This window comes from Hyalella azteca, unplaced genomic scaffold (genome assembly GCF_000764305.2).
Source record: "Hyalella azteca isolate HAZT.00-mixed unplaced genomic scaffold, Hazt_2.0.2 contig10098, whole genome shotgun sequence".
Classification (NCBI taxonomy): Eukaryota; Metazoa; Arthropoda; class Malacostraca; order Amphipoda; family Hyalellidae; genus Hyalella; species Hyalella azteca.
The window spans coordinates 367,312-395,033 of NW_025940147.1; the positions used below are offsets into that span (position 1 = coordinate 367,312).

Here is a 27,722-nt window from a genome sequence, read left to right on the forward strand (position 1 = left end):
ATATGTGTGCTCTCCGTACTCGACAGGAGGCCTCAAAATTGCAATGATCGTCTGCATCTCTTTAGTGAGCGCTCAGCCGATCTATCGTTCATAGGACAATAGCTGCTGTTGGAAGTAAAACAGGCAAACAGACTACACAACCGCAATGAATTTCCGTCAAACAAACCCCAACCTCTTCCCGAGCTCTTCAAATTCCTCTCAGTAAAGTTAATTAAATAAAGTTTTAGAAACACTGTAGACCGTCAATATAAAGAATAAGATCAAAAGTTTCTGTACAAAAAACATTTGAAGTGGCAAATCTTCAGAAGCCGCAGGCTGAGAAGGCACTCCAGAACAGAGGGCCAGTCTCGAGCCAGCAAAAGTGGGGAGTTTCAGGTTACAATGCAAGCTTTGGTTCCAAATGGAATCCTCAGCAAGAGCTTTCAAATACAAACCCCACGAGTCTCGCTTAAACCAAAATAAAGGATGAATAATCAGGCGTTATGCAGTTCCTCGCATCGAAAAATCGTTCCCTCTGGAAGCACGAAGTTCAAATATTCAGTGCCATTGAGCTATCCCTTCATCATAGAATATCGTTACATCATGTATCATAATGATTATTAATTGATAAAGAGTTAATGTTAAAAGAGTTAAAGTTAAAGAGTTAAAAAATACAAATAGAGGAAGAGGAAAAGTTATTAGCAGAACTGGTTTGGAGCATCGACGGCTGCACGGCATGTGCTGAGACTGACAGGATGCAATAAAGCTTTTCGGAAAATGGCACTGAAGACACGGATATTGGGAAGCAAGCTTCTCCAGAGAGGCTGCCTTCTCTAGCGGAGCTACCTTCTCTATAGCGGAGCTACCTTCTCTATGCGGGGCTACCTTCTCTATAGCGGGGCTACGTTCTCTATAGCGGAGCTACCTTCAAAGACTAACCAAGGGAGAAGAATACAAGACTAACCAAGGGTGAAAACTACCAAGACTAACCAAGGGAGAAGAATACAAGACTAACCAAGGGTGAAGAATACCAAGACTAACCAAGGGTGAAGACTACCAGGACTAACCAAGGGGGAAGACTACCAAGACTAACCAAGGGTGAAGACTACCAAAATTGGCGAGATAATCCTTCGACTCTCAATTTTTTTTTCGTTTCGTATGTTGGTTATAACTCAATTATGCGCAACTGCGTACGCATAGACTAATTGTATTTTTATTTTATATTTATCCCCGAATAACAGGTAACTGAGGAAAGACCAGGCTCAACCATTTTGACTCCGACGTAATATTTATTCGGAATCGTATATTATACATTACGTAACATGGGAGACTTAATTGTACGTCACGATGCATAGATGCTCAAAAAATGTTCACAAAATTTCATTTACACTAAAAAACAGCGAATGTTGCTATCTATTATTGGCAGTAAAAACCCTTCACTTTCAACATAAAACTAGCGAGAAAAATAACTGCTGTAGATTCTAAAAGATCAAAGAGCGGATCAGCTCAGGTCAAAGGCGCGCTGGAATGGAAATCATGCAAATGAGTTCTGACGTACACAGTAAAACGCAGTTTTTAGGAGACGAGCAAAGAGTGCAATTAATTGTGAGCGCGTTAACATGCATGTAAACCGCGAGCCGACGTGCGCAAAACTCCGGCTATGGTCACGCATGCGCAGGAATAACAAGCACATTACGCAAGATTTGCCTGCAACAATCAAGGATGATGAGAGCCAAGCGGCACGCTTGGGGATAGTGAGATCGTGTCTGTCGTGCGTGAACTGCGCTTCCAGCACTAATAACAAACTATTGTGATGTCCCTAAAGTCTAGGCGATGTGAAGCGAAGGCCTCTGGCTCCTATTAGATGTACAATGCAGTGCTTATAAGCATTGCAGATCCTCTGAGATGCCATCAAGACTATACGGCGCTCTAGGAAATCATAAAGTGACGATTATATGTGTCATTAGACGTTACTCCAGTCGTACGTCACGGCAATCGAATCTACCTTCATACTTGGCTACTGAACGTGGAAATTCTTAATTAACCAACGTACTTGTAGCCCCGATGAAAATTCAATATACTCCTTGTTTGATGCAACATATAATATGGATTTTTATATGACGTGATGAGTTATTGATTCCTATATCTGTATGTTCGCTGGCGTTATATTAATGCACGAGAACAAACAAGGAAGCTGTGCCGTGCCTCTCAACTATCGCCGTCAGATAATCAATGGAACGCCGGAACACTAGGGTACATAATCACCCCAGCAGACAGATAATCACCCCAGCATCGACGTTCTCACAATGCGTGGCCTGAGCTGACTTGTCAACGACCGTCATTGTGCACACGACAATATAATCCTGCGGCTCAATGATGTCTGTTAAACAAATTATTGAGTGCAGAGTATCGATTACGCATGTTATTCATATGTTGATGAATTCATAGAGCAGATGGATCATTTTTCTAAAATATCAATTTACATTGCCACAAATTGCATCATCTCATAATTATAAATAAAAAATTAGTTTCACGTAATAAAAACTGACTTTTGGCAGTAATAAAGTTGTGTTAAATAAGTATATAAAGTAAATTAAGCGTAAATCACCCGAATAAACGCCACGAGAATCTGCAATTTTTGCAACAGCTGCTAGCATTCTCTACACACTTGGCTAGCACAGCAGTGGCATGAGCTAAATGGGGGCTCCCGTTTCATCACTATCAGCAAATGCAAAGAGAATTTCATCATTAAAAGAATTTTCAACCTGAAACAATTCACTCTTTCGTTATTCTGAATGTTCATTTGGACAGGAGCAACCTGGATGAAGGACTGGTTAACTGCAAAGCCAAGATATCCTCGAGCTGGTTCAATAGGAAAAAGTATATTTAAAAGTTGTTCCTTCCAAAAACGATAAATAAAATGCAAGTTTGCGTCAAGTACCGGCTTATATTTTCGCAATATCAAGCCAGCGTTCATTAGAAATTGAAATACGAGTGTGAACCGCATTAATTAATATTGGAAGATAATATCCTTTCTACAGGAGTGTGTGAACCCCATTAATTAATATTATACGAAAATATCCTTTTCTACGCAGGAGTGTGTGAACCGCATTAATATATGAAGAAAATATCCTTTCTACAGGAGAGTAAGAACGGTATTAAAATTCGAAAAAATATCCTTCCTACAGATGAGTGTGAACCGCTTTAATATTTGAAAAAATATTTTTTTAACAAAGAGCTGTTGTGTGCTTAAGGCCAACCGTAGACAAGCCGATTACCTTACGCCGGCCACGTCACGTTTCATGGAAGTGGCCGCACGGTGCAGCTGAAGTAATGCAAGAAGATGACATTTTGAACAATTTTTCAAACAATGCAGCGATATAAGAAGGTTATAAGCTCTGAATAATAAATTCATTTGTTTAGTGCAGTAGAAGGCACGTGAGCCATTCTAAAATTGTCCGAATGACGTAACGATATATTTCGAGGTCGCATCAATTTTGCCCAATAAAATAAAAATCTGGCCGATTTTTCAACTCCTTTTCAGCCTGAAGAATGTAATCGATTTATGCATTTCGCTCTAGTATTGTCAAAAATTGCATCATTGAAGTTTGAGCGAAGAAATTCTTTACAAACAATGAAACGATTTCAACAGCTTATTTTATTTGTCAAAGTTTTTATTGTTTTTGTTTGTGAGTGGGTTTGAAGCCGGCCACCACGAATATATAGGGGATGTTCAAACGCCTATCCATGTTACTCATCGTGTCTGGATGACACCTGAAATTGTATACTAGTTGTTGAATAGGAAAAAAGAGGAAAGGATTGGACCCAAAATTAAAATTTGATTCCGTAATTGGTATATGAATTTAAAAGACGCAAATTGTTTTTTTTCATACCTCGAGACGAGAAAAAATAGGGGTCTTAATTGAAAATGATATTGAAGAAGTCTTCATATAATTGTAATACATAAGCTTTTCATCATAAACGAGAGTTTGGATAACAAAATTTCAAAGTTGCAGGAATTATTGGTCCGAGAAATACCTGTAGAACCTCCTAGTTTTACCTATTATTCAATTGACAAAAACTGGAAAAAAACTGGCTCCAAATGAATGCAAAAACAGCAAATTTCGATAATAAAAACCGCTCTAAATATAGTCGCTCCACAGCTCAAATTAAAGAAAAAAATTCGTAACCGTGTAAACTCCTGCATGTTTTTTTCAAATAAATGTTTCATGTTGCGAAATTCAAGTAAATTTCAAGCGATATGACGGAATATTTCTTTTGGATGCAACGCAGGGGTTGGGCCACAGCAGCAATCTATTGCAACGTCAAGAAGAATTGGAACCATCCTTTTGAGATGGTGCGGATTTGAACGAGGGTTCCAGAGTCACAGAAAAAATGTCAAATAGAATAAAAGTTTGAATGAAGCTTACTCCTTGTCATGGGTTTTCATATTAAACTGAGAGGGGGCAAAAAATATGGGGCAAGAAAATATTTCAGGGTAATAAATATCGATGCATTTTTTGTCAATGTAGAATTCGTAGTTCTCAGTTGTTCAGATACTTTGGTAGGAATCTATATAGTGCCTAAATATAGTGGTTATCTAATATTTATTTATCAATATTATTCAGTATGAATCAGTGAACGTGAGTGTAATCTTGGATAAGCAGGCATTGCTAATGAATAAAATTCATGCTGGATAATAATACGGTAATTATGCAGGAAACTCTAAAGATATAGTGGCAAAGTAAAAAATACATGCGAAAACAGCTTAAACTCGAACGTGAATATTATAAAAATTAAAGTAACGTATAGAATAAAATTATATGTGAAAAAATTCCATTAATTCTCTTCTAATATGATCGTAAACTTGAAAATCTGATGAACTTGCCCGTGATTGACATTCCTGCAACAAAAACAGTAAAATTTATTTGAAATCATATAATGATCTTGAATGATTAGTCTAATCCATTGATATATTGCAGTTTTAGCATTCAGTTTCTGTCTTCAGTAGCCTCTTTTCCTGTATCTATCGAATGACTAGCTGAATTCTTGCTCAGAAGGGAAATAAAAATTTCTTAAAAAACGTTATGAGCCATTCTTGAAAAGGATGATTAAGAAAGTAATTATCTTAAGGTTTAAACGGGGGAGCGTTTTATTAACAAGGATATTCTAAGGTGCTTATTGAAAACAAGATCTGAAAACTTTGAACACAAATTATTTTAAGGGGGAGAGGTTTTTTTCGTAAATTGAGAAATTCGGCTTTTTTCGTTTTTTGAGCTCATTTTGTAGCTGAGGAAAAGGCGTGTTGAATACAGCAAACCTTATTTTGATGCGCGCTTTAGTTTTTGCGTTAGTCAGTTTCAAATTTATATAAAATAAAAATTTTTACGGTCTCTTTACGAAGATTTATTCAAGAGATTTGGTAGTTATAGAATATCGTTTGCGTTAAACTGGATAACAATACGTCACACAGCGCATGATGGTTGGCTCAATACGAGATAAAAATAGGCGATGCGAAAACTAGGCATAAATCATTAAGAAAATTTTTGGGCTTTCACTTTTTCTAATCAGATACTTTCCTCCTGAAAAATAGGTATTTAGAGTTATGTTCTCCTCCATAAATTTTCAAGCTACAACATTGAGAGGCATGACATTTTATTTGTGAAGATCGTATCTAGCGGCTCTAAATAATGTGCTTCTATATATAGAAGCCAATTTTTCTGATTTATATATTGTTAAAATCAGGAGGGAGGAGGGACAAATAGGAACAAATAGAAGAAATCGTCCAAAAATTAAAAAAAAGCTTCCAGGGACGCCAATAATTCTCTTTACGAATCAAATGATGTCTCTCGATGTTGTAGCTCGTAAATCCAAAGAGGAGATCAATTTATTAAGGTTTCCCCCTTTTTTGCCGTTTTCAATTTAATTCACGTTTTCTCGCATATTTCCGGAAAATTTATACTAGCTAAATGTTTTTCTTTTATTGATTTGCATATGTATATACGCAGTTTCCGAGAGATTGGTCATTTAGTTTAAATAATAATTTTGAGGGAAAACTTCCTCCTCTTTTAACATTGATGTAACTAAATTTAAATTTCTTTCCAAAGTCATAACCAAGGAGAGTTTATAACATCGAAATTTCGCAGAACAAGCGTTATCTATTTATCATATAATTTTTAACCGACTGCAAATATCATTCAAATACGCAATTCGTCGAGTCATAAATCTGTAAAGATATAAATAACAATAGGATCCAAGAGATCGAAAAAAAGAGTGGGCATAATGTACAAAAATCTCGAGAAAAAACAACACACAAGGAGACAGACGCTGGCGTGGATAACTTTCATCACGACAAAGCAGAGACGCACATTCTTCGGATACTTGAATGTTACAGCGCTGCCTTATCTGCTACATCATCCTTATCTTCAACACACAGTGAAGGGAGTCATAAATCAGAGACTTGCGCAATGATTTCTCCAGTGAGGTCTGTATATACACTTGAGTCTTAGATTATGTACAATTGACTGAAACGTGAGTCCTCGCATACTCGAAAACAAGTTTCTTGGTGTAACCACTTTGTATAATAACTTTGTCACATGACACGAAAATCTACAACAAATTTCAGTACGCATACAATTTATGAAAGATGTTTAGATTTCGAAGAGTATCACCAAAGTTGCTTCAATGTAATTATCATTTCGCTCTTAAAAGCAGAGTAAAAAATAGGAATTCTACATATGGAGAAATGTGCGTGAAGTTCACCAGCTCCACCTTCTGGCCGAACTTGTCGAGCCACATTTTACTGCCTCACGAGATGACACAAACGTTCATTTTTCCTCGCAAGTTCGCCCGTTACAGCAACTCGCGAAACACCGAACACGCGAGCTGAGGCCGCCTTTATCTCCGTGTGGACTGTGAGGGTGGGTAGCTATGAGCTGTACAAGCAGGGCCATACTTTCAAAACTCGCTAAGTGAACGCAAGTACTTACGCTCTATTTTCTTGTCTATGATTGGTGGATACTTTCAAAGCTCGCTAAGTGAACGTTAGTACTTACGCTCTATTTTCTTGTCTATGATTGGTGGATTTGGCTTGAAAGGCCGTCAATGATTGGCTGATGAACTTACGATCTTTAAACGTTTTTGAAAGTATAGGACAAGTACCTTAACAAGTTCGAGGAGAGGGGGTAACAATGCAACTGATGTCGTGCAAAATAAATCTTGTTGATTATTTCACTGGGTCGTTGAAAAATATTGGTTAAGGAAGTTATTGATTATTGAAGATTTTTTTGAAATTTGCTCAAACAGTTGGGCCTTCGGTTTTATTTGATCGTATCAGTAATGGCGACCAATGATCTTATTCCTAATGGAAGATCAGTTATATCCAGAAATTCGGTTTCCTCCTATTATATTATCATGAATCAAATAATGATGCGATGAGACCAAAATTGTGATTAACCATGGTGCCGACACCTACAACCAATAGACATAGAACAGAAAAACTTTATGTTTTAAAATTGATGCATTTAATAGCGTTTGAACTTATAAGACAATTTAGCATTTGAACATATAAGATAATCTATACCTTCAACATCTTTCTAAACGATGAAAGAAGCGATGACAACATGGAAAATCAATGAAATCATGTAAAAAATGCTCAATCGAACATACCAAGCATAAATACAAAATCTCAAAGAGCCCCTATTCGAATGTTCATTTATCAAATTTGTTACCGTTGACAACATCCGTCTGTCAGCGGACTTTGCACACAGGACGCTGAAAATCAAGCGACGACATGAGCAATTTAACTTCAGCTGGTACAGTCGCATTCATCGAGTACAGGTGCCCTAAACTTTGCTCTCTAATTCGATTTGAAGCCCGGAAAACGTCAATGAAATGGCCGGGTCTCTTGCGTTGCGATAGCGGGAGTCAATTCGGGTATTTATTGCAGAAACCACAACAATTTAAATCAATGATATCGAGAATAAAAGCTTCTGACTAATCGGCATTATGCATGGGTATTGTTGGCACGGAATCTACGTGATTTTGGAAAATTTACTAAAAATCGAATCCCAAACTGACCAAGTAAATTCGAGTGCATAAAATCTGAACAGTAAGCGTCATTTTATCTAATCACAAACGCTAGTATTCACGTAAACGAATTGACAAAGCCCAGGTTATTGTTTTTAAATTGATATATTTCGTAGCATGTAAGACAATTTAAACGTAGAAACTAACTAAATCTGCTCGTGATTTAGACAAGTCAGCGATCGTGCTCGGTAATCGGAAGTGACAAGGTGCGAGCACAGCCAGCGTTCTCACAGCATACGATAAGACGCAGCAGCGGCCTGCGGAGATGGGAAGACCAACATGTTTCAACCAAACATGTTTACATTCCTTAACATGATCACATCCACCAGTAAAAACTTGAAGAATTTGAGTACCATAGATCTTAACTTTTCACGAGCACCGTTTTCACGAGCATATCATTTTATGATGCAAGTGATATATTTGTATCATAAAAGTACATTGTAAAAGTGCAAAAGTATAAATTACAAACTGGTTTTCAATATTCTGAAAGTTCTCAACATTCACTAAAGTATGCCACGTCAAAATGAAACTTGCATTAATAGAAGACAGCAATAAACGGCAACAATCGATGGCAATTTTAGTATTTAGTAAAGCTCTTTTATTTTAGTTTAATTTTAGTAGCAAGTTCTTCACTGTTTATAATTAAAGAAAAAGTTAAATGTAAATTACTATTGCGGTAAACTAAGTCTTATTGATTGCAACAGTGAAAGTTTCTCAACAAATTGAACTCAAACTGACAAATGTTTGAAATATTTTCACGAAAAAATAATTATAGTACATGATTTAATACACCTCCAAATATTTAGATGATCTCCTGGTGTGAAGCTTTATGCAAAAGCAACAATTGCACCCCAGACGGCAACTTCATTTGCAAATCGTATTGCATCCACGCAAACGCGCTGCCTCAGAGGCGCATTTACTCTTGCTATCGCGCAGGTTCAAGATTCACTCATAGAAATGAGAGCCGATATGTCCAAAAATCGATGCTATTTTTGCTTTGGTATGGGTCATCTTGACTTAGTTTGGCTCGGCATTAGGGCGTATCAGTGCTACGAGGAAAAAGTGCGTCTGTATTGGGCCAGTCAGGCCCATTCATTGTTCTGCGTGTGTGGTTTAATTCGCTGAAACAGCTTGGCACTCCATCTGATTAATTTCTAACAAAAAATAAGTTAAGCAAAGGTATTTGCCGCAAGATAAGTGTCATTGTTCTGCATATTTAATAAACATCATCCAAGTTTGACTGGAATGTAAAATTTCGGGATTTCGGAATATTTTTGAATGTTTCAAGAAGGTATTGGAACTTGCCAAAATATATATAGTATACGCTCAATGTAATTTTTTAGGCCGTGCGGGGCACCAATGATGCTGGCCCAAATTACGACCTTCATCTGAACCCACCGGGAGTCTCTCAACTGCGAGGGCGTTTAGCTTGTTTACAACAAAACTTTATTTTAGCCGTACAGCCAACAATCATTTGTGAGTAGAGAGAAATGTTAGCATCTTATTTCATGTATTCTTTAGTCCATTCGTGCTGTTGAAAAACCTCAAGCAGGCGCATTTGAGGAAAAACTTTTTGGTATATTTCTACAGACTTAATCTCCACTTGTTACGGTCTGCATAGCTTCTAGCTTCATGGTAGATAAGGATACCAGCCAATCCGAGTTCAATCCTCAGCTACCCTCAATACGACCTAAATAAATAAATCTTTTTACGACCTAAATTATTAAATTTATTAAATTTACGACCTAAATAAAGAAATACCTAAATTGAGCTACCCTCAATACGACCCGACTAGCAGTTTGGAACAATGAAAAATTGTATCTATCTTCATATTCGACAAAGTGATGGAATCAGCGCATGTCTTCATCAATACATTTCGTCAGAGCTTATATATATGCTGATAAGCGTTGCCATAATTCGGAATGAAAGAAACACATTATGGTTAACGTGACTCGGTGTAATAACCCAATGAATATTTATAGACGCGTTAGCTTCTGATTTGGAGTACCAGAAGCTGGGGCGACTCTAATTTTTTTATAGGGAATGAGCGTCGCAGGGCACAGGGCATTTCAAACATAATAACCCACCGAGAGACTCTCTTCTTTCTCATTGAGGGTTTAATGAAGACTTGAACTGCTCTGCAGTCACTCGGGAACGCGGCACGGTTAAATAATAGGACAATGTTAATTGAAATCTGGGCAGGGTATCTTGCAACTTTTAGACGAAGCTCATAGTCGTAAATACGTACATACATACATATCTAAGAACATGGTGCTGAATATGTGGGGAATATGAATATAAATTCTACCTTAACTCAATTTAAGTCATTTTAATTTTCTGCACGAATTACAGTGTAGAGGAAAAAGGCCTGAAGTATGAGGGAATATAGGCCTGAAGTATGAGGGAATATATGCATTTCTTTGAAAAATCATAAAAATCATTCACTTGTTATTGAGAAACTTCTGAAAAATTGACCATCGTATTGAGATTCGGTAATTGAAAATTAATTTCATTACATGATACATCAACAGATATTCATGCACAATACTTCGACAAGGCGGGAAAGTTCCCGTTCAATTGGGTGCATCTCGTGAAAATGAACATGTAATAAAAAGTCTCTAATGAACATGAGTCATGATATGTTACTTTTATACTCACCGCCATCCAGGCTTTTTTCATCTGTCACATACCTGTAGAGGAAAAATATGAATTAGCAAAAGATTCAATCACAAAAAATTTTTCGTTCGCTAGAAATTCATTAAATTTGAGGAGACGTGAAAAAATAATGATTATACATTTTTAACAAACAATTTAGGCAAAATAAATGTGGAAAACAACATTACGGTTACGGTCCATTGGGCTGCCACTAAAATGTTTTTTGACAAAAGAGAAGGTAGGTTTGCTACTGAACGCTGCGTGCTAGGTGGGAAAGACGATACAGGTTTTGATCTTGAATATCATTTTCGAGATCAAACTAAACAAAACTTCAATTTTAACGAGCACAATATCTTCTTCAGTTGGTTGCAGATACTCGCATTACATATCGTAGTTTGCGTGTTACTGCAATACCATGCGGTTAAAATTGCATTGGCGCTCATATATACAACCATGAGATCACTGCGCCCACTGCAAAGTTACTGCACATTTTGACTTTCTTGAGCCGTGCGCATTCATAAAGTACATTGTAACTAATGTTTCTACATGACGTTATTAGATAAATGAAGCTTATTAATAAGGCACAAGAAGAGCAGTCGTTGAGGAAATGAATGCAGACGATTGGTTTTTGTGTCTCTCATGATGGTAGAGTTGCATTAATTTGTCGCTCATAGAATATTCATCAGACGGTAGTAAGGAAAGAAAATTATTGTCCATAAAAGCACATTTAAAATGAAATTTTTAAAAAAGTTGGTTGATCCTGGACCCTGGCTTTCACTGGGTCACTCATGTGTGTTGAGTATTTCCAGAACATGGCAAAGAATTGTTTGAAAAACCTGATGTTATCATGATATGATTTTCATAAACGCTTGCAGAGCATTCGGCAGAAAGCGACGTTGAACTCTGCGCTTTGTATGCTGGCCGTGGACAAGCCAAGATCAAATGAAGCGAATAACTGCCTTCAGTGAGACACGTATGCAAACGTCGTTTTCCAGGAGGAAAATTTCGCCGGGCCTCTTATTCCACAGAAGAAAATTAAAGAGAGTTACTTGGAACATAGCGAGATTATTGTCTAATAAGAGCAACGAAATTTGCGAACATTTTCCTGGTAAAATCGCCAAGGCACTGTCGAAAATAAAGATTTTTAAAATTAATTCATACTATGTATGAATTAATATTGCATCCACGCAAACGCGTGGATGCAATATTTGTTGAAAAAAGCGCTTTCCATCAATTTAATCATCAAGAAGCAAGCGCTTCATTAAAAATAATGTCTCTTGTTATCATTTAAATCCAGATAAAGGCGGTCCAAGCAGCCTAATTTTAAGACGGAAATCCAAAAGTGTTTGAGGCGTTCGAAATAACCCTCGGGCTCTAATTAGAGGGCGAACAGAATGGTTCTTCGTAAAGAAATGAGTTCCCTCGACGTTTTCATCATAAAATTTCATGTCCATTGTAATTTCAAATAGAAAAAAAAATTTAGCTAGAGTCTTTCCGACGTCTTTTATTTGGTGAGCAGGGGAAGGAGGTAATGACCAAGTCATTACAGCAGCTCGGTATCCAAGAAATTATCATAAAATGAAATTTTTTTCCTAGCAGACAAAACGAGATCAATTCAAGCCCTTGTCTTACCCGTATCCAAAGGAAGTTTTTATAAACAAATAAAAAACGAGCAAATATCGGTACGAATAAATAAATCCGTTCAATTATATTCGTAAAACAAAATTCAATAAAAATTAAATGCGATGCTTAACTGGGATTAAACACGATGTAAAAAAAATATTATTCAACCCATTCAGAATTTTCCTGCGCGAGGAAAATAACTTGCCACGTCTCTAAACAAAAGCTTGACAGTTGAATTTTGTAGTAATAATCCATCGTGGATATACATTTCAACTGTGAATAATGCATTAAAATAAATTGTAAGCTTTGAACCAACGATTTAAAACTCGCTTAAACTGGCAAGGGAAACGTTGGGCACCGACGAAGGAAGTTATAAATATCAGCGATTTAATGTATTAATTCATTATATATTATATTTATATATTTATTTGCGACGCGTATCCATGCGACACATATCTAAAGTTTGCGGATATAAGAATATTTGCGGCAAATATCCACGGGAAGGCATCTTCAGTCCATGAATAGCAGGCAATCTCGGCAAGGAGAATGAATGTGATGGACGCCACAGACCTTCTCACACATAAATCGCGTCTCAATACAGCTAACTACGTACAGACACGCTCACCTCAAATCATTGCTAGCTAAGCCATAAGAAGAGTATTTATACTAACGCCATGCGAGGTATAACAGAACATATTCCTGCCTTCATAGTGAATTGTAAGATCACTTTATCGTGCAAGGAACAGATACTTATTTTATAGTAAACTGTGTGTCATGTAGCTTTTGAGCTACCAAAATAAAGGGAGGTCAGGGCTTGCATTAATCTTGTGAGAAGAAGCGTACGGTTGAATTAAACAGGTAACTTCAGCAGCTATTGCTGTAACATCAATTCATCAATTCGTAGCTTAGTTTGTGTTTTGGGTTAGTAAGACTTTTACACTAGTGAGTCGAAAACTTTGTAGTGATGGGCTGAGGTTTTGATTCTTATTATGCAAGTGAAATTTTAAAAATGTACTAAATAGCTACAAAAAATTTGAACATTATAATTAATTTAAAGTAGTAGAGGTTGGTGAAACGATAGATGCAAAACAATGTAATTTCAGTAAATGCCAAAAAGACGATTTGTACAATTTTCAATAAATCTTCAGGGAGGATGGAGGTAAATAAAAAACGATACATGATACGTAACTTTCGCAATATTTGAAAAATTAATTGAATGCTGAACCCACGGATCACCGAACATTTTAGGTCACTTTCCCCTAGGAGGCATACAAGGACGCCAAGTAAGGCTAACTGTTCAGTAACGTCAGCGCGGTGCAGATTTATGGGCCATTGAATATTTGGCACGCGCACGCGGGTGCCAGTTTTATTAAAAACTGAAAATAACTAGTGGGTTAGGGTCTCTTTAGCGCCAAACGAAGAAAAAAATATTTTTGAGCTTGAAAAACTTATTGCTAGAGGTCGCTCAGGGGTTAGGTATCCATCACAGAAGATATAATAAGCGTATCAGATCAGTAATAATCTCTTGAAATAAACTTCATATAGAGGGTATGTGAGGGATGGTGTCGACTTGAAAAAGGTGACATGAAAGATCGTATGAAGGCAGCCTAGGAATTATAAGGGGTTTAGCCATTTATGGAGCACAAATAATAATTATATGAAGTACAAGGAAGGTGCAAAACCGAAAATGTGTGCGAAACTTTTCACCAGTCTTCACGGTTTCGCCAACGTGCATATATAATTAAAAGAACCTTCACTTCTAAAAGCGATAAAAGTAAACCTCTCTCCAGCGGGGAAAAAATATCCATTACTAAATGATAAATTGTTTTGAAAAGAAAAGAAAAACGCAGCGTTTAAGCGAATGATACCTGAAAGACAAATAAATCAAATTAAAATGAATTAATTACTGATCGAATGAAATTGCTATTGCAGCAAAACGTAAACTCAGATCCGAACTTCTCCCTAGAACTGATGTTGACCAAGTCTAGCAGGAGGAAAACTTCATGGCAGAGCAAATAAATAGCAAATAAACTCTACATCATCTCATATTCGACAAATATGCCACCGACAAATCTATATGTCCAAGGTTTTCTCCTCTGAGTATCATATCAAATTCTTATGTAGTATTGCAATTAAACTTTAGCTTACGTCAGGCAAAAATCCCCTGTTAATGAGCTTGAGTTGATCAAACCAAATGCTGCACGATAGATCACGCGCCAGTGCTCGACATCGTCTAAAATTACCGCTTGAATGAAAAGTTGGGCTTCAGCTAACGATCAACAGAGATTTATTCCGTTAGCTCCCATGACAGAGCAGTATCTCAGGAATATTTCTTAATCCAAGCTGAGTCATATTCACTCCATTGATTAATAAGATTGGCAAGCAACCGTGTGTGCCGGACTGAGTTTACTCGTGCCGAACAATTTTTTTCTTGTGTATAAACCAAAATAAAGTTTGTACAGAAAATTCTGAGTATGTTTTTTCGGTGATGGCGAAGTCGAAGATCGTAAACGGACTGGGATTTTAGAGCAAAAAACCTGTAATAGTTCACTCGTAATTTACCAACGCGCTTGAACCGAACTACATTTAGTGTTTCGAGGAATAAAATATGCATTGCAGAAATTTGCAAGCGTATAGAATAAATAATAGCACTAGCTAACGAAGAAGTTAATGTGAGCACATAACACAAGTTTTTACCTAATTTGGTGGGCTGAAATCAAAATGTAAATCTGTTTTAACTTATCAGGTCTAGTATGTTAGAAGCGAATAATATCTGCACGTTATGTGCATTAACGGTACATACAAAGACATATAATGAAATCATAACGATAAAAATATGTAAAGACGTATAATGATTTCATATAATCTGAAATAAATTTACTTTGTTGATCTCCATTACTATTATGAAATAATTAAGTAATTAATTAATGTAGTAATGTGTTGTAAGTATCGGTAGCGTTCAAGCTTCAAGCTCTTTTTAGTGACTTCCTTCGGTACCACACCCGTGCCAGATAACCATGCACGCCGGTAAATATGTAGAAGTCTTACGAGGATGTGTGATGACGAATGTCAGACAATTAAGATCCATTTTTAGTGCATTTTTTCATTTATGCAAAAAATGCACTATTGTGCTCGCCATGTCCGTCTGTCTGTCCGTCTGAGTGTCTGTCTGTACGTCTGTCCGTCCGTCCGTGACCTCAAGTTTTCGTCGACGAGAAAATGCGCTCTCTGTCACTCACTGCAGTGAGTACTGAGTTATATTTTTTTCTATTTCCACCTCAACTTCTCGCCGCCAATTCTGGGAGCAATGCTTGAGTATTGAGATTCCACAAGAACACGAGGATGACATACATTAACAAAATAATGAGAAATATACAATTTTTTCAATCAAATATATATTGACTCGGTATTATTATGATTTCTGATATCGCGTCATCCAAAATATTCGTTCAATCTGTGATCTTCATATAACCAATTTCATCGGTTATGAAATGCTGAAACTTTTGAAATATGCAAACATATCATTACGTTAGAAAACAGACAATTTCAAGGCCAGGAAATTAAAGGTGGAATAACTAAACTAATTATAAATTTGAATTTAGCCCTGCTCAATTTTCACCTAACATCAAAACACATTCTCGGTTTTCATCAAAAATTCTGATGTTGTGAACCAAGGCATGAATATTTGATGCGGTGAAGAGAAAATTAATAGAGGAATACTGGAGTTTTGCTGAAAATGTAATATATAAACGTAAAAAATATTCAAAGGCCCGTACATAAGAGCGTTAAGAGCTCGGGGCTAATAAGCTTCAGTAGCTTCGTCTCTGTCGCATTAGTGCCAGTGAAGAAATTAGTGAGATAAAAAGCTCTGTCCCGGACGTATATAGGTACAATACCAAGCTTAACAGCCCATTGATGCTCCATATCTTATATAACATCACACAGTTTCGGTCGAATCTAGTATTCAACATTTATATTTTTGCTGTGATTCTGAAACTATATGGCAGAAAATGTATTTTAGAGCATGATATAAGAGAAGAGAATTTTTAGAGAATAGTATTTGTATTACTTAGTATTACTTTATAGTTCTTTTTTTATGTTATATAGGTTTTTTATGTTACTTTGTCAATAGGTTTTTATGTTACTTTGTCCATTTATTTGTTATTTAAATTTTGATATTTCCTAGGTAAATTTATTGGTTCTAAAAATGATAATTGTATTCATACAGCTTTTCTATTGCAGATATAGCTGGTCTAAAACACGTTTTTTTTGAAAATATGTTTTTTGTTGTCATTTAATTTTATAGAAGAAGTTTACTAGTAACACATTCAAAGATAGCTCTTATGATAACCTGAGTATTTATTTCAATGTGGAACAAATGTGTAATGAAAATAAAAAAGAGAAACTTAATGGCAATGCAATGAATGTATAGTAAAAGAATGACGTGAAATATTCGCTCTGCAGCAAACATGAGAGGTTTAATATCAGGAATGTTGCTGCACTATGAAGCTTGATGAAAGTCAAATCTGGGGGAATTTAGTAGCACAATAGGAAGAATTGATATTCATGACGTTAAAGAAATGTGCTTACAACATCTTAATTTGAAAACTCACGTACCCTTCACGCTTTCAATTTAGATGTGACGACTCCATTCACAAAGTAAGGAAAAAAATTTGTGGCATTGCAACGGATGGCAACGGCTAGTCAATTCATTATTTCCATGTAATTGTGCTGCGCCAGTTTCTTGCCGATAGCAGAAAAAATATTTTCGTAAAAAATTAAAGCCTTGCCTCAACTTAACATTTTTGTTATAGAATTCATAAGCCGCGTTACCTAACATCATGTCAGAAAATGTAGCAATAACATTCTTAATTTAACACTTGGAGTAACGCGCTGCAGAATCTCCAGTAACTTTAGAATATTTGAAAATAAAAATTTAAATTCGTTTCATCTACGCCAAAATATCATTTCACAATTTCGACTTCAGTGAATAGAAAAAGTTCAAAAGGCCCTGTGAACGCTGCAATTAATTCTCATTGATCAGCTAGGCCTACATATAAGCTAGGCCTACATATTACCAGCTAGGTTTTAATCCAATTATGAGTGGATGTGCAGTACACTCTTTCAAATCATTGAAGCCTGGCTTACGGAATTTATCGATGCCTTAAAGCTAGAAAAATTATTTGGTATCAATAAATAAAAGACTTTCAGCCTATTCGAATTCCGGGGAATGTTGCGAAAAATAGAGAGTACATTGTTTTCCAGAACAAAATAGAAATAAATGAATTACTACAAAAAATTGAAATTTTTCATCAGCGAGGCTTCATTAGCAACCAAACATTGGGAGATTCATGGTTTCCTATTACAACAAATGATGAATATAAATCGACTATATCTCAATATTATACATTGATAATTTAGAAATAAATATTTATTTTCATTATTGAAAGGAAACAAATTCGATAATGTACGCACTTGGCATGACAACAAGTTTCTGTGACGTCATGCGGCCACTTCACCATTCACAGCAAGCAGGAATGACTCCCACTCGGAGAGACCTATTCCATCTTCATAAAAAGTTATTCTACGGTCGTTAACATGGATGGCCAGCCATTTCCATCGGCCATTTTAAGGAGAAACGCTGCAAAGTTTCACAAAAAAGAAACTTAAGTGAAATTAGGCGGGAAGACGGGGTAAATTTCCCTCGGTTCTTCAGGAGGCGGCTGTCGCAGAGGTAGTAAGTCTGTCCACTTGGACCGATTACTCCAGACTTACGGGCAAAGGAATTCAGTCTCCCAAGACGCCTTTGCACTCACCATGACTAGATGTTAGAGTTCCAGCACAGACGGATTTAAATCTGGATTCCGAAGTTTCACTAAGTTCAGAGCATACTTGATTCACAGATATATGTTCTGATTAAAAATTGTACTGGATAATTGGATTTTTCATCTATCTGAATGTTATTTCAGATGCACTTCATGTACATTTGTGCACGTTTCATCGCTCACGGCGAGCACGGAGGCGCCTGCAATTTGTTATCGATGAGGAGCAGTGGCAGCTAGCCATGTCGGGCAAGCTTCCAAGGATGATGAGAATCATTAGTAAGAGAAGTGTTTTCTGCCATCCCGTCACCGCGAGAACCACCATTAATAAAAGTGAGCATCGCTTCGCTTCTTTTCCGGCATCAGCGAGCTGACACATCACGTATACTAATAAATCTTTCCGAGCAAAAACAGGCATCTTTTTTGAGGTACATAAATAAACCATGCCGAATACCATTCTAGAACCTCTCCGTGGTACCGTACACAATTGTACTCCATCGCACCGACGATTATTGGTTACACACAATGAATATAGATTGCGACAGGATAACAAATGACCAATCTTGTCAGAATTTGGGAGTGGATGTCGTGATGTGGACGCTCTTTCGCAACATGCAGGCACCACCCAACCGACCTTAATTTTCTGGAGTGAAGTTCTAACTGCAGAATAACTGGCATGCGCCGACACTCACACCGTGCATACTGTGCGCTGTTGGCTCTTTTAATTTAATCAACAGAATATTATAATTAATTGGAGAAAAACGCAATTACAACTAAAAAAATTGATTGCTATCCAATATGGGCATTATATTATTATATAGTGGTCATTATATTATTTTGAAATATCTTTGATATAATCATAGGTGATTAGCAGGAAATAAATTTCCTAGAGGAACTATATTTTCTTTTTTAGTGCTAGTGCAAAATGCGAGTCAAAACACAAAATGCCAAAGACTTCCAGTCCATCAAAACAGAAAGTGAATAATATTGATCCCATCGCAAAACAGCTTAACGCGTAGGAACATAATTAAAGTATAGCACCCCAAGTTGATATCTCTCACGATTCATTATTATTCATTCAATACATTCAAACAATATTGAGTCAAAACAAACAGTCAAACATTGATGCTTAACTGCCTAATTGGACTAAATACTTTCTTTAATACGACCATAATGCCACGCAAAATTAACATTTTTGGTAATATTTTTTTACTAATTTTCGACACATTTTTTGACACATGGCACGGAATGTAAGTAATGTTGGACGAGGATTACTTGGGACTAATCCGAGTGCTTGGAACTTGAGAACAAATGTATTGATTTATTTCTTATCTACCTGGCATGTTCACTAATAATAACAGACGGAAAACTACGAAATAGTTCATTTGGAGAACTAAATAGAAACTCGTTCTTACCACCCACTCGTGAAAATACAAGATCGATCACGCAAGAGCAATTCGATAAATTCAGATATCAATCATTGATTTTTCATTAATTTTTAACTTGGGATGATTGCACTGACTTTTTTTATCATTACCGCAGCAATTTATTCTAACTGAACACGCATCTAAAACGCTGTGCACACTATGCATGCTTACCCTACTTTTTAGTAAATCACTTATTGCCCTGCAGCAAGAGAGGCAGAAATAAAAGGACCCAAGAAAAAACGAAGAAAGCGTGACAGAAATATACGCATTGAAGCAAGCGTTGCTGAAACGCAAGGAAGAAATGCAAGCCTTGAAGCAAGCGTGGCGGTAATGCAAGGAAGAAATGCAAGCCATGAAGCAAGCGTGGCGGTAATGCAAGGAAGAAATGCAAGCCTTGAAGCAAGGGTGGCGGAAATGCAATGAAGAAATGCAGGCCTTGGAGCAAGGGTGGCGGAAATGCAATGAAAAAATGCAGGCCTTGGAGCAAGGGTGGCGGAAATGCAATGAAGAAATGCAGGCCTTGGAGCAAGGGTGGCGGAAATGCAAGGAAGAAATGCAAGCCTTGGAGCAAGCGTGGCGGAAATGCAAGAAACTAATCATTAAATCGCAGTTGCACAGCCTGGTTTTCGTGCGTTAGCCAAGTCTCTCAATTTCCTTCAGTGATTCAATGGATTACCGGGCGTTGGAATTTTGCCAGGCAGCTACGGAAGGTGGAGGCGGTATCGAAAATTTGGTTAAATCAATAAATAGTCAAGGCATTCGGGAACGTTTATCAATGCCTACACTGCACAGGGTTCGATTGATTTTTTTACCTCATATACGTTTGTTCAAGTTTGTGTGTTTGTTAATTCTTTGGGCGTTTGTTTGAAGCTTAATGCTGGAACTAAATATGGGTTATTTGGGCGCCTATCTTCGAGAGTTTATCGTGTCGGAATATTTCTTGGTTGTTTATTCTTAATGGTTGAATCATAAGGCATTTTAAGACAAGGAATGGGAATGGTTGGACTGAAAATAGGAATTTGCGTGGGAAATTTGTATATATAAATTTGAAGAAGATGCTAGTTTAGAATAAATTATATGATCAAAGACTTGATAAAACGGCTACAAACGAAAAAAAGTATAAATGGAGTCTTTATAATGCCAGCAATCGAGTCAGCTGACTTAAAAAATCACTCGCTTCCTAATGATAAGAAACTCTGGCCAATCAAAATATTTATTTTTCAAACTAACTGCGTCGCTAGAGTGCAGTTATAGGACGACTGCCGGAGCCAGTGTTAGACAGCCCCGAGAGCAGCGCTTGTGGTCGCTTCAAACGTTGCGCGTTCGCTGAAAAGTCAAACAAGAAAACGCAAAGCTCTCGGTCTCCCCGAAAATAAACAAACTATTTACGTGAAGAAGCGAGCACTCGCTGCCGCTGGGTGACACGCAGCCGCGCAACATCGACGCGCTTATAACGCTTATGTTCGGGTGCGGCGACACGGCACGGAATGAGTGTTAGGGTGACTTGATGGGTGGGCAGTCGAGAGGTGCGTGTTGAGTGGGCCTTCGAGAAGTGGGTCATAACGATGAGTGTTGAGTGGGCAGTCGAGAGGTGGGTGTTGAGTGGGGAGGTGATGTTGAGAGGGCACGCGAGAGGTGGATGTTGAGTCGAGTGATCGGTATTGAGAGTGTTCAGTATACAATGTAAGGATAAATGTTGGACTTAGAATAAACAATAAATCAGTGTAACACGCAATGAAATCCCGTCAACAACTTACGCACACAACTTAATAATACATACAGACGACATAAAGGCACAATTAGCGTTTATTGTTTATTGAAACAAAATTTGTGCAATTTGTATTATTTAAACAAAATTTGTTAAACAAAAGACGTTAGCTGGCCACGCCCCTGCAGGTGCGCAGAGGTGGCAAGAAGTTCTCATCAACCGTCAGCATCAACGAGGGAGACGTAAGAAAAAAGACGTTAGAACCAAAAAGACCAAAAAAATTGCACGAGTACAGAAATATTTGCGGCAGCTGCATGGCTTGGCACGCGGTCACATGTACCGCGCTCGTGGTTTGCACCTGTCACTTAACCACGCAAGTGATGGTCAACTTTTATGGTCGTTAATGGTTATGTGTCTTGAGCGCTAAGCGTCGTTGAGTTTTAAAGTAGTGCGCAGGTAAACAATTCTGCATGTGGCTTCAAACATTTATTGCTAGACGCTTTGGACAGTAAGAAAGACAAACAATAGGAGAAGAAATTGAATATGGAAGAAGTTATGCTCAATTACGAACGAAGCTGGTGAATAGCTATAAACTATACTGAGACGAGTGCAATTTTATCGTTTTCAACGAAGGCAAGTCTCTTACAAATGAGAAAGCGAGGAAACCGAAATCAAGTCTCGAAATTAATGTTAAAATTTTGTTTTGTTTACGGTTTAAAACGTGCATTGTGGAATGAGTGCATTGTAATGAGTGTGGCGTGATATTGAAGATTCAACATCTAGAAATGATTTAGATATGGGAAGCACGACAGTTTGGCTGAAACTTACACTCCAAGCGTAACATTATACCGAAGAAAGTCCAGGAGACAGTTCTCTCTGTGGCTGCGTATGGCAATGCGTCAGTGTAAAGTTACAAATAACATCATACAATTTATGTCCGTGGACGCAATAAAATAAGCTTGATATTATCCTGGACTCGGTTCGACGGACTTAGCAGCGAAATAAGGCGTTACAGGAACATAAAGTATTTAACAGTATTTGCTATCACGCGCAATGCGTAGGATGACGATCAATGGATTACTGGCATTTTAGGAAAACAGTTGCATTAAAGTTAACCAACCAACAATATTTCGATGAAAGTTTACAGAGCCACGACATTAGTATTGCCATCCTCTTTAGATAAATTCGGTTATTTTATTCGATCAAAGTAAAGCAGAAAGCCTTATTAAGGAGGCAAGAAAACCAACGTTTTAGGGATAAATAAATGTTCTACAAACTGGGTAAATGTTTCCACCGTTATGACGAAGCGTTAAACTCATTGATTTGAGCGCCTCCTGCAAAATTTTGGCAGTACTCAACGATGATCCAAATTTGTCATTCCCATAGGCTTTTCGTCCACTTCCAACCGAACAGATGAGCGCTGAATGAAAGATTCTTCAAGAAAAAAAGCCCTGCCATTATGATTATACTTACAACAGGAAATAAGATAAACAACGAAAAGGTTTAACAATGCAATAACAGACCGCTTCAATGACAGGAACTTCTTAGTTTATAAATGCACATCAATGTTGCCTGAGTAGGGTGCCTGCATCTGATTTCACAATATATTTGACAGATTATTATAAAAAGCTATGTACATTTACCACTCATACTGCAAAGAAAACCACTAACATGTGCCGTATGTTAATAAATGTTGCCTGTGTTGTGTGTTCATATAGAAAAACTGAATGAGGAAGGCGATAGATACTACTCATATTGTGGCGTGATAGTAAGAACGTAAAAAAAAGTCCAGAAAGTAAATGCAATCAGTTATAAAAAAATTCAGAGTCAAACATTTAAAAGTTATTAAATTTAAATTCCTTGCATAGTTGCGATCCAAGCAAACAAGTGATGTTAGTACTTATAGCGACATGTTTCACTTCAACTCGATTGAAATACTAATCGAGCAACGCGATTTGCTAAAATGAAATTAATTGATAAGATAAAAAGTTTAAAACGCTAAATAGAAAAGCAGTTGTGGTGTCATCCATAGATAAAAAAAAGAATGAATATTACTACAGTAAGCAGAATTTTAAAACGGTGTTTACTTAGCAATCTAAAAAAAGAAACATTGAAATTCGTCCGTACTTTGGTGAAGTTGTAGGAAGGTGGAGAGGAAAGGGGAGGTACAGTGTGGCATGTCAATTATTTGTTATAGTAAAAAATGGGACAGTTTGCGTGGGGCACACTGGGACAGTGTAGCCCAAGTGGGACTGAGACAGTGATGGACCTTCTATTTATTGAATCCAGGACCTTTTTAGATGAAAAGAAATTAACCGTTCGCCGCTAAATGTTCGTTGAAAGAGATACCAGGCTATCCGTAATCTTCATCAGAAGAAGAATTATATATTTTACATAATTCATATAATGCAATAGACGAAGAATTGCTGCTACAGTAGGTTCAAAAATCTTAAAATAGTAACTGTTGCAGAGAGAATCAAAGCTGCATTAATACGTGATTTCATAATATGATTTCACTGAGCGACAAACTAATTAGGCAGACTCAATAACAGAACCAATAGACGAAGATAAAGAATAGTGAAATTTTAAAATTTCACTTGTCGTGTAAAGTCGTAAAATCTAAACAATTTGTATTTCCTGATGAAGCTGACCTTGTACAGGGTGAACCAGAATTGCAACCCTTTTAATTTATTAATAAATAAAAAACTAAGAACGTTATGAATTTGAAACTTGTTTTATTTAAAAGAAGAACATTTTTATGGTAATATTGTATCCTAGTTTTTAAATATAATATATTTTAAATGCCCACCACAATGGTTTTGACAAAATAGGGCTCTTCTCTTCGTTGCTTTCATAACCTTCATTAGTAATTTCCCGGTATCCGCAAATTTTCGATATAGAGATTTAATTGTTTTTTTTTTGAAGGACTGATTCTTGTTTTGAAATGGATCCTGTAATCACGTTGAACTTCTGTTATTGACATCGTCCTGATGTAGGTTTGCAGAATTTTCGTTCTTTCTTCTTTGCTGTAGCGAATCATGATGAAAATTTAAGGCTTGATAATTAAACACAAATTTAGCAAGCTATACAGGATAATGACGTAACTATGATACAATATTACCATAAAAATGTTCTTCTTTTAAATAAAACAAGTTTCAACTTCATAACGTTCTTAGTTTTTTATTTATTAACAAATTAAAAGGGTTACTTAATTCTGGTTCACCCTGTATCAATCGATGTGACAAACATTAATGTCATTCTCAGCAACCCTACTAAATGCGGAAATTCCAAATAACAAAATTTTAGCCTAAAATTTGAAATGAAGAATATCATAGTAAGGTTAAGCGTCCCAATCTACCCCATAAACTGTCCCATAGTTCCTCGACCCGGGGAATTGTGGGATATTTTATTTACTTTTTTTTTATTTTTATTATTTTTCGTTTCTATAACAGTTCTTATCTTCTCCTAGGTAGTAAATAATGTAACCTAGGATATAATGCTTAGTTTTATTTAAAAATTTGTATATTAAAAAGGACGATAATCGTGTTATTTTTCATTCAACTTCCTTTTGTCCCATTTTACTCTATTTTCCTCTACAACGCAACTCAAAATCTCTGTTTATTTAATGCCCAATTTCTTCACAACTCATGACTCTGCAGTCTATGCTGCTCAACACATGAGCAATGTTATAGACTTCAGTTTCAGTGTCATGTTACATGGACCTCCTACAAATAGTTTTTTGCCGGTACTGCAGATGGAATAAAAATTCGATTTAATTTCCAACCAAGGCAGAGTGAACGCACAATCCCACTTTATTACCCAGCTATAATTAAAAATTAGAGTCAATTATTGTTTCCGCCCACGGTCAAAACCATGCAAGGCACTGAATAAAATATAACTCATGAAGAACTAGAGCTATAAAGAAAAAACTGTTGTCAGAAGCTCGTGAACTATAGCTGTACTCGCTTCCTACACTTGATACGTCCTATAAAAACCGTGGGTGAGTAATAAGCGTCAAGCTTCCATCAATCTGCAAGTCACGCTGAACACTTGTCACAACTGCTGGCCATTGACCTCTTAGTTCACACGACTAGAAAAATTTTTTTTGCTTGGATACTTGCTTATGAGAACACTTCATTGATTGCAAAAGACTGTCAACAAAATTAATAATGGTTGGACGATTTATTTTGCGTTTGTTGCCGGCAGGAAGAACACAGAGTAGCAATGAAAAACGAGTGACATGAACTCGACTTGCATTTTTATTCTGAAATGAATAAATTGGTCATAGATACATGAAATCATGATTGGATGCTCGCAATTCCAGTACCTGTAAACTGCAAGGAGAACCAATTTCTTCAATGCTACGAATAAAGAGTATGGAGGGAAAATTTCAAACTAATGCGGGTAGCAACGTATGAATGCGCAAACTATAGCGTAAATAGACAAGAATAATGGAGAGAAGCCTTGTTTAAGCCTCGGTTATACTGCATCGGAATATGCTAAGCCTTCTAAATTTTGAGCTAACAACATCCAGTTACGCAAAAAATACTTCCTTACAAAATCCATCCATTACAGCAGCAAACTGCATGAAATACGTACGTGCAACGAATATAAAAGTTGAAACTTTACCCATGTTGAATGTTATTTTAATTGAGAACATGTCCACGCTACTCTTTATCTGCCGAAATAAAATGCCAATTGTCAAATCTGCAGTTTTGGCCAGGGTTTCAAACAATTGAATTTGTTGTACCTGCTCAGAGCTATAAAATGTGTACACATCTATGGAGATAATATCCAAACTCGCTCACACGAATAGTACATGAAGCGCTTCAGTGAATAAATATATTCACTAAATGAACACAGTCACTCAACACGGGAATTGTAAGCGTGTTGCGTACACTTGAGACGCTGAACGAATCGAACATCTGAAACTTAGGGATTGAAGAAATAGCGTGACTGTCACGCAGCTTTGTAGGCAGAATAGATTCTAATCTTTCCTGTCCAGCGCAGCATGATAACAATATTGGCATGTTTTCCTGGTGAATCATGAGCAAACAAGAGTCTCGGGCATGCTGATATTTTCAAACCGATTATGAACTTCTAGGAGTGTAGTACTAAATTTTGAATTCCAGTATTAGATGGCATATTGAATAAGTTTATCTAATAGAAATAATGCAATCAAATGTAGAAGACTAATTTGTATGTACACTGATAAGAACCAAAATTCGGACGCATTTGATCCTGGATTTAAGTAAAATGCAAATCAACAAAATTTTGATTAAAAAAACTGTCATGCGGGGGAAATAAAGAAGACTTTAATTTGTACGTACACTGATCTGAACCGAAACTCGGACCCAATTTTATCCTGAAATTAACTAAAATGCAAATCAACAAAATTTTGATTAAAAATATTATGCAAGAGCGTCATACGGGAGTGCAATGCACTAGAGGTGCGACTTGCATAGGCCGGTCTCGGCATGTGACCTCAGCCTGACTTTCCATGAGCATTGGTGACTCAGTCGCGTGACTTACGTAGCTCCATCACATGATCAATAACAACGTCTGCTGTGCACGCCGGTATTCCAGCGGTTAGCGTACTTAATGGTCTGTCGATACGGTCACTATCAAGCCAGCGCAACAAATTAGGCGAAATTTTACATGTAAGCAGAAAAACAAAAATAAGAATGAACCATTGCAGTCCGAATGCACTATATTTCACAGATATGTTGTTGATATATTACAAAATGATATGCTTTTACAAACGGACCAATTTCTTCAAAATGTTTCATATAGAGCTAAAACAAGCAAAAATTATATATAATGAAGCAATGTAAGCCGAATGCAAGATATGTTTAAGCCATTTTAATGATATATTATAAATGACATGCTTTTATCAAGGTGGTTATATTGGCAGCAAGTGTAACTAAGTAACTAGTGGAGAAAGACGACAAATTCAGGACGCTGGGGATGTGATGATAAGTGATGATATCAACAAGCTTGCGTTCTTATCAACAAATTTGTCGTTAAGTTCCTCTGTCTGCTGCATGTTTTTTATATTTTTTCGATGACAAATCAGTACGAACATAAATAGAATGGATGATATTGACACTACAGAAAGGCTCCACATTTTCACAGGCTAAATTAAATATGAACATTTAAAATTTGTGATTGGAATGAAAAATGATCACTGATTGGAGCACAGCTTGATCAAGTAGTTTGCTTGCAAGCACGCTAGGCATCTGGATCATTTCCAGGTACTGTGGTTTCACTTGCCTTTGGAAAGTAACGACAAAATCAACAGCCACGACACTCGTACATTCATTCCCCACAGCCTCTATTTGAGGCGGACAAACTCGGATGGCTCTGACCGGGGTACTGTGGACCAGAAATGCGGGACCAAGTCCCCGCAACTTAGCTGTG

General features: G+C 36.9%; 1 protein-coding gene across 2 annotated transcripts in view; it reads right to left on the minus strand.

Annotated features, from left to right (window-relative positions):
* LOC108668480 (cAMP-specific 3',5'-cyclic phosphodiesterase 4D) overlaps positions 1-27,722 on the minus strand; it is a 314,936-nt gene that overhangs the window by 285,755 nt on the left and 1,459 nt on the right. The gene's annotated exons all lie outside the window — the stretch shown is intronic.